Raw genomic sequence first — 9,432 nt, 5'->3', positions numbered from 1 at the left:
TATGCGGCGGTATAAAACGCGGTACCTGCGCCGCTCCGCTCCGTCGTTCCAGCGCCGGTGCTCCGATGTCCAACACTGCTTTGAATGGAGACTAACGACAAATTACGCCCACCTCCCATCGCGGGAACCCCGTAGTAGACGGAAATACATCGCACGCGTTCACGGCACGTTTCACGCGTTGGGAGAATCAACCCAACGGAAACGCCGAGGGAAACCCACGATGCGTCGCATCTACACAGGGTTCCCGCGAGGGGAGGTAAGCCTAATTTTTTTCTAGATGCGGCTGTATGCCTCATGGGCCATGGAATAAATCGCGGAAGAGCGTAGGGGAGGGGTGGGGGCCCCCTTATTCACCAATCGACCTGCAAAGGCGGAGGACTGTGCCTCTGTGCCTCGAAGGGGCCGAGTTCTCGGCTGTTCCAATGACGGACACATCCATTACAGGTGTTCTGTGTCAGCATCTTCGGCAGGAACTGAGAATAAATGCGACACATAAACTCGCAAGTACACTCATGCCAAGACCAGAAAAAAACTTCAGCGTTGATATGCCGCGAAAAGCCGCATAAACAGCGGCCCAACGTGCTGAACGAGCATTCGACGAATAGGCGCGCACTGCCGCCTGGCGGATCATGGGAGAACCAGCACGCTTACAACATGGCCTCCGCCATAGAGCTTCACACACACACACACACACACACACACACACACACACACACACACACACGCACACACACACACACACACACATATATATATATATATATATATATATATATATATATATATATATATATATATATATGTATATATATATATATATATATATATATATATAGCGAATCAGAATAGGAAATGAGGGGCTCGTTGAAAATAAGACAGAAATAAGAATTGGCAGTCAAGAAAACCTCGGAAAGCAAAGGGGAGGATGTAATAGCTCAAGATAAAGAATTTGGAAAATAAGAAAGTGGAGAAAAAATTCCCGCCAGGTGGGATCCGAACCCACGACCTCCAGAATACCGGTCTGGTGCGATAACCACTACGCTACCGGCGGGGCTAGTTAAGCCTTAGGAGGTCGTGGGTTCGGATCCCACCTGGCGGGCATTTTTTCTCCACTTTCTTATTTTCCAAATTCTTTATCTTGAGCTACTACATCCACCCCTTTGCTTTCCGAGGTCTTCTTGACTGCCAATTCTTATTTCTGTCTTATATATATATATATATATATATATATATATATATATATATATATATATAGGGAAACGATTTCTTGGACACCGGTAAGTATAATGAAGAAAATGAAACACGTCGAAGAAAGAGGATAGGTTTTAACGGTTCCACCGGGGACCGGCCTTCGTCATTCCGGTCCCCGGTCGAAACGTTAAAACCTATCCTCTTTCAACGTGTTTCATTTTCTTCTTCAGCCAAAACAATAACAGAGAATGCTCTTTTGTGTAATGTATCTAATCTGTCCATCCGCGGGGGGCACACCCAAAACACATTCTTTGTTCATATCTGTATTGATCCCTCGGAACCAGTCTCTCCAACCACTGAATACCTTATTGTATACTTTTCCCTTCCTTTTGAAACCGCGATTGTCTAGTCTTCCTCACTTGCAGCCCATGCCAGGTACGTTGCCCCGTCCTGGAGCAACCTTGACCGCGGCCTTGTAAATACGACTCCTTCCTCTATCTCTCCCACTCTCATTTCTCTCTTTTTTGTTGTTGTTGTAACACAGGCTTAGCCCGACTGCATGCATCCTCTCCGTTTTCTAAACATCTTCCGATCCTTCTCACAGTTTTCTGCAAATCTATATAATAAATGTGTTCCAAATGTCTGTGACAGCAAAATCATGTAACTGTACTCTGATGAAGACAAGTCCCGTTGCCGCTACGTAAGTTAAACATTCTTTGTTATTGTTCTTGCTGTGTATCCTACTCTTTACTTATACTATTTCTGCGCGCTTTGTGAATTTTATCTTTCTCTAGATTTATATATATATATATATATATATATATATATATATATATATATATATATATATATATATATATATATATATATATATATATATATATATATATATATATATACAGTCGAGTCCACTTATATATCGGATTTAACGATGAACAGCTATGGCACCGTCAACTTTTGTATTCTTTCTATGGTAAAATAAACCGTTTATTACAATGTTCCAGTGCCACGATGTCGGATATAACGATTGAATCGGGTTATATTGTGCAAAAAAAGTGCAACAGTGATGGCTAACGACACTGTTGCGCAGCCTACTCAGGTAGTCTTCGTAGGAGGCCCAATGCGTGACGCAGTCCCTCGGGGACTTTGTTTCCGCCAAGGACATTTACCTCAGCTAGGTGAAGCACCTTTAGATGATCTTGGAAAAGATGCGCTCGCTTCACACGTGGGAAACAAAGGTGACCGACTGTGGCTTCTTTTCCGCAAATTAGTAGTAGTACAACCTTGCTGGCATGCGAATAAAATGTTGTGAGCTCTGTTCCGTCTTTTTATTTCGCAACCCGCTTATAACAATTATCGGTTATAACGATGGGATTTCCTTGGCACTTGCATATCGTTGTAAGTGGACTAGACTGTATATATATATATATACAGAAAATAAGGGTTGGCAGTCAAGAAAACCTCGGAAAGCAAAGGGGAGGTTGTGGTGGGTCACCGGCGGGCATTTTTTCACCACTTTCTTTTCGACTCAAAAAATTCTTCATCTCTTTCTATGACTCACCACAACCTCCCCTTTGCTTTCCGAGGTTTTCTTGACTGCCCACCCTTATTTTCTGTCTTATTTCACGGAGCCCCTCATTTCCCATATACTATATATATATATATATATATATATATATATATATATATATATATATATATATATATATTATATATATATATATATATATATATATATATATAGCAGAGAAGGAATTCTTGGCTACTGTTTAAATATTCAAAAACTTGGGTGCGACCACTTGGAAAACACTAACAAATACTTTATTTCGACAGTTTCGACCAGTGGCCTGGTCTGCTTCAGGGAAAATTACAAGTGACTGAATATGCTCTACGATACACACTTCACGAGAGAGGGGAATTTTGCCCTCTACCTCTCTTTCTTGCCAGAAAAGAAACCAAATAAATGAAAGCAAACATGTACAATAATCTCAGCGGCAGGCACATATACACGTCTCTCCCCAGGCGAGCGGCGATACAAAGCAAGGAGAGGGGAAAAGGAAAACAGGAGAAAAAAGGAGTATAAAGAAGGAGGCAATTAGAAATAGAGAAAGAGGGGAGAAAAGGAGAGGCAGAAGAAAGGGGGGTTCTCAGAAGCAGACACCGACGAATACGAAGGTCGAACAGCGGAAACTTGAAAGGTAGAGTGAGGGACCGCTCAGCGGCTCAGAATGACATGACGTGCCGCATTCCGCGTACTGTAGAAAAAGAGAGAAGAAGAAAAAAAAAAAACAAAAAAAAAAAAACAAAGGGAAGGAAAACCCCCAGGAGTGAATTATGTTTGAAGAACGTTGTTGCGAATGTATCTCGTGAAGTGTGTATCGTAGAGCATATTCAGCCACTTGTAATTTTCCCTGAAGCAGACCAGGCCACTGGTCGAAACTGTCGAAATAAAGTATTTGTTAGTGTTTTCCAAGTGGTCGCACCCAAGTTTTTGTATATATATATATATATATATATATATATATATATATATATATATATATATATATATATATATATATATATATATATATATATATATATATATATATATATATATATATATATTGTGGTAATCCGGCAATAGTGGCGGTGGACAATCCCGCGCGATGGACATGTTCCGGCGGAGTATGAAGATGTGGCGCGAGATGAGATAGGATGGAACAGGGCGGACTGGGCTGGGCAGTGGACCTTGGCGGAGCGGCACTCACAGTAAAGGTGTGATCGAGGGGGCTCAGTGTCTCTCTGGGGAACCGCGGCCGGGTGCAAGAACCCCGGTACCACAATATATATATTATGGCCGCCGGCGCACATTTGCGCGTGGACTGTGCACCAGCTTGACGAGCGCGATCAGGGCCGGATTAGGGTGGGGGCTACGGGGGCTGCAGCCCCGGGCCCACAGCTGTCAGGGGCCCCTCTCGACCATATAAAAAAGTTATTGAGTGTGCTCGCTGCCCGCATTGAAAGTTGAAGGTAGGAGCTTCAACCTCACCTTCACACCGGAGCTGACTAACTCGTGACAGGTGTGGAGGAGTGGGGGGCCCCTCACGCTATGGTTGACAACCTTCGAGTCCATTTCAATTTAAATTAGTTATTCCTACTCCTCTTTCTTGTTTTGCCGAGGTTTATGAGAATACGGCTTTGACCAAAAGTCTTGGGTACGCAGCTTGACCGGGCCTAAGAAGCCACATAAAACAGGCCCCGAGCTCGGCTCCGGTCTTTTTCGCGACACAGGTCGGTTCGCTAGTCTTTTCGGTACACGGACATCTAAGTACGCGGACGTTTCGGCGCGCGCACGTTTCCGTATAAGAAAGGGTCAGGCATGCGAATAATGAAATAATGTTGGAAGAACATTGTAAATTGTTTAACCCTGAGGGTCGTTATATGTCATTATTGACAACTTAAGCACTGCCCTCTCATACACAATTTCTGCCAGAAATTTCAATGTATAGCGCTTGACAAGGAACTTCATTGCGATGACGACCCGTTCAATAAAGCTAGTGGATTAGTTGAATCGCATAAGCGTGATAGATATCGACTCGATATTTCTCGCTCAATGGTCAGCGTATGGTTATTTAAATGTTCAAAGGTTGTGTAGGCCACTGGCGGGGTCGTTCGGCTTCAGCCTGTGCCTTTGTGCTGTAGCCTCTGCAGGCTGTCTGAGCAACAAGCGTTCCGGAAGCTATACGTCCGCGCTACTCCATTCGTAGCTAATTCTCAGACGCCACTCTGTGTGGACGCAGAGGCCGCCGGGCCAGCCCGAGCGGCTCCCTTCGAGCTGGGCAATCAGCAGGCCTAGCCGGTGTGAAGAGCTCAGTCGTGGACGCCAAACAAAGCAACAACAACGTCTGTTTCTGTTCGGGATGACGAAAGCTGTGCCCACTTAAAAACGCATCCTGCGTGCGGCCCCTTCGATGCCATCTTGAAAACGGACCTCCGCCGCGACTCGGGGATGTTAAGCCGCTTGACCCCGTGGGCGCTTTTCGCTTTGAAATGAGCCGCCGCACGGCGCAGCGCGGACCAAAGGGCGGCCCGCAGTTCTGGTCGCGCTTGGGCGTGGCGACAGGAGGAGAGGAACCCCCGAAGGAGCGCGGGAAAAACATTGGACGCGGCAGACGTGTTGAGGACTCGAAAACGAGAGGTCTTCAGCGTGTTTCCACTTTACGACCGAACAACGACCCGACCGATCGACAACGAACTACTGACTGCTGGAATTGTTGCGCGGCACCGACGGGAGCAGCAGCGCGGGGGGGAGCAGATACATTCTATCCCTATTAAACTGTTGTCTGACGCCATCTCTCGTGCTCACCTGTCGCTCTCCAACCCAAAGGGGACCCGTTAACGTGCAACGGCTTGCCGACTAGCAAGACCATCAAAGCTGCGCGCGCAACAGGAGTTTCACGCCGCTGAAAGTTCGACGGCCATGCGCAAACCCACGCATGAAGCCGACCGCTCCCCAGCCCAAAAAGCGACATTTTTTTTTTTTTGTGCTAATCGTGCTGCGATAGGAAGGTTGCGTATGTTCTAACCGCCGCGTGCTTTTTCGTCTGCGCGGGTAATCTACAGGATTTTGGCCTGTAAGCCGTGGCGGCTAACTGTTTGGCAGATGTCTGTGAGTGACAGCTGCCTGCGCTGACTTTGAGCCCTCCCGTATATGCAGGTGGATAACTTTACAATAAAATTAAAACTTTACAGGCTAAATAAAATATGCTTCTTGTAAGAAAATACTGTTATGTACCATGGCGTGTGCAGGCCGACACGGCGCTTCGATTAATTGTGAATTTGTGACGGACCGGCAATCAAACCATACTAACTTTTACGCCTCTTAAAATCCGTTATTTAATACTAGACATAAAGCCGAGCAATTAGTTTCCGGAAAGCGTAAAATTATGTATAATTTATCACTGATCAGAGAGCATAATATGGGCTTCGAAAATTTTCGCATATTAAAGCGGAATCATCATCATCATCATCATCAGGGCCCCAAGGACGCAGTAGCCCCGGGCCCCAAAGTTTCCTAATCCGGCACTGAGCGCGATGATTGCTAAATACCGTAATTTACATTCCTTTCTACTCCAATGCACAAATTACTTAGTTTGAATCTTCAGCCGACCATCACTGTTCAAATACTTTCCTCCTTCTACATACTTTACCAGTAGATTGCACAAACCCCTGCATAGCGTATGCAACCATGGATCGCCGAGATAAACATGATGCTTCTCAGATTGGAACTGCTTTCCCCAGGTACGAGGAGCCTGCAGGCACTGAGCACTGCAAAAACTATATCCGTCTAGTCTGGCTGGCGGATATTTCCCGATAAGCTTGGGCAGCTTATTTCATATGCGAGCAACGAAGGCTGCTCTTCTGTGGCGGGCATGGCGAAACTATAATTCGTGAAAATTTTGAAGGTTCATTCCCAGATGTTTATGTTGCTGTTAGATTTTGCTTGTGGGTAACGAATTTCACTGGCGAAGTTCATTCAGCAAGCTGAAATCGATCAAAAACCGCTTTGATCAGTGATGACGATTTGTCGCTGCTCAGCGTGGGGACGGATTCTTAAAAGTGTCACTGGTGAGGATATAATCAACAAACTAGAGAGAGAAACGAAAACGGTTGTAGAAACGTGCAGAACTTTTTATCTTTTCTTAAAAGCATGCTAATACGCACACATGCCCCATTTGAAGGTTGGATTTCGGCGAAAGGCGCGTAAGGTACAGAAAATTTTGTTTATTTATTTAGTAATTTAACAGCAAAAGAGCCGTATGCAATATGAATGTGTTTTTCATGTTCGCGCGTTTTGCTCGGGCCGTAAGTTGCAAAGGGGGCGTGGCCGCGCCCTCCGCCGCACCGCGGCGCTCGCCACCTAAATGCTTTAAAGGGGCCCTAAACAGGGCCCCAAAGGTTGCGATTTTACGTGCGCAATTGTTGGAGTACTATGCAAAGAACGTTCTGCCGCAAAAATGGTTTAAAAGCGTTCAGTATTAGCCGAGTTATCGTTCATTAAAAAGGGCCCGCAACAAGGCCTGGCGCATTTCCTCTTTCACCACGGGGGAAACGTCACCGATCAAGCGCAAGACCACCTAGAGAAACAGGGTCGGTTCGAGAAGCGCGCAGCCATTGGCTCCGCTCGGCAGTACGTCACGCTTCTTCTTTAGCAGACGACGGCCAAGCTCCGCCTACTGGGACATGCCCAGTGGGACACACGGGACACACGTTGACATGCCGCGAAATGCCGCATAAACAACGGCCCAATGGGCTGAACGATGCATTCGAATTTCGATGCATAGGTGAGCACTGCCGCCTGGCTTAGCATCGCCGCATTTATCCAGACACTGCTTTGCGAGGCCGCGACGACCATGATCCCCCGCGCAATCTTTCACTGCACTATCACCCCCTTTCACGTATTTGCAAACTGCAGGCAACGTGCAGGCAGATGCTTGCCGGAGTCGCGCGTGTAGCGGGTGTTTGTGCCCGCAGAGATGCTCCATGTTTTTTCAGCATTATTCATACATTGTGAACGGCGCGCTATATCTACAACTCCGCTAAGCTCGTGTTACGGATGGCGACGATCAACATTCGTCTGTGCCGTCGGTGCATACGCCGTGCCGCCAGTGCAGGAGCGCTGCGCGCAACCGCGTTTCCGCCAGAGCTGGGAACGCTTATTGGCTACAGCATTTAACGGGGCCCACCAATAGCGCAGCCGTACTGTTGAGAACTTCGTGCGTCACACTGGTGCGTCACAAGCGGTCTGTCGCACGTCAGAGCGCGGCAGTGTGGAGGCAAGAAAATGGTAGGCGAGCAAGAAAGAAAGAAAGCATCTTTGTTGCGTGTTTTTTGCGACCTGTCGTGAAGAAGGAGTACTCTACCGATTGCGCGATTGAAATGGCGACCTTCAGAAGCATATCTACGGCCCCTTTAATGCGTTCCGCGGCAGCTTAATTGGCGCAAGAGAGGAAACGCGCGTTTTCGCAGCGAGCAGTCAAATTGAGTTCAGCAGCCAGCTTTAAAATGACAGGTACAAGACACTACCCCAAAAAATTATTATGGTTAACTTAATAATATGAGGAGCCAAGTACAATTGTTTAAGCAGAAATCACACGAGCGAAGCGCAGTGGGTTCTGGCGCTCTCTGCTGAGGTTTCGCGTCCCTATTTTGATTTTTTTTAGATTGTTCGATGTGTATTTACACACGGTGCTCTTGAAAAACCCCTCACGTCCTCACCCAACATTATTTTACTAGAGTGGCGACTTGCATAAGCATCTGTCGCATAAATGCAATATTAAATATTAAGATTGTTTCTGATTGGTATGCATGTCACGGTACATTTGTTGCCGCGGCTTTTTAAGGCAGTCTTAGAAAATGGTAAGCATGCAAGTCCGACCGAAACCAACGATGATACATTCAGACACCACCGCCCATTGCAATCCAGTGCCAGTGATTATTTGCGAGGTTTTAGTAAGCGCCGCGGCAGTTAAGAAAAGCTAATCATGGTCTGTAAAAACTACACGATACATCGTAGCATATAAAGCTGCATAATTATCGCGGGATGTGCGACTTGTCTGTGTTTACAATTGAGAATGCCTTTTGCCGGTATACCTGTGCGCGCCGATGGCTCAGCTAGATTGGTGGTTTCACATAAATTCAACAATTAAATGTATTTTGTAAGATCCCTTTGAAAATTTTTTATTTTTTATTTTTGTTGTCTTTTCTGTTTTCAAGTTCCATTCAATTAATTAGCTCCATTCACATTATCTTTAATATATTAAACATATTATCATGGGAATTATGCCCTTCTATGCAAAGGCAGGGGTTTACACGGTTGGTCGTTCTCACGATATTTTTGTACGTGTTTCCGTAGTTCTTTTCAGTGCTTTTTTTTATTTTGTCTTCCTTTTTTGGAGGAGGTGTTGGTTGGTTGGGATGTGCGCATTTTCTTTGTTTGGGATATGCGCAATTTGGTTGGTTGGGATATGCGCATTTTCTTTATTTTGTAAGATATCTTTTATAACTAATTATTTTCTGCTTTTGGTTTTTTAAAGATTCCGTAGGACAAACCATCTCCGTTCACACTATTTACGCATGTTAACTCCGCCAATTGCACATTTTTTGCGCAAAGGCAGGGCGTTACACTTTGGTCAGTTTTCATGATTTTTTTTATTCTTGCTTATTCCGTAGTTGATTTTTGTCAGAGCTTTTTATTAT

The sequence above is a fragment of the Haemaphysalis longicornis genome, unplaced genomic scaffold (assembly GCF_048455015.1).
Source record: "Haemaphysalis longicornis isolate Haplotype H1 unplaced genomic scaffold, Haemaphysalis longicornis Haplotype H1 scaffold_12, whole genome shotgun sequence".
NCBI lineage: Eukaryota > Metazoa > Arthropoda > Arachnida > Ixodida > Ixodidae > Haemaphysalis > Haemaphysalis longicornis.
Note: the sequence above shows the minus strand (reverse complement) of the source record.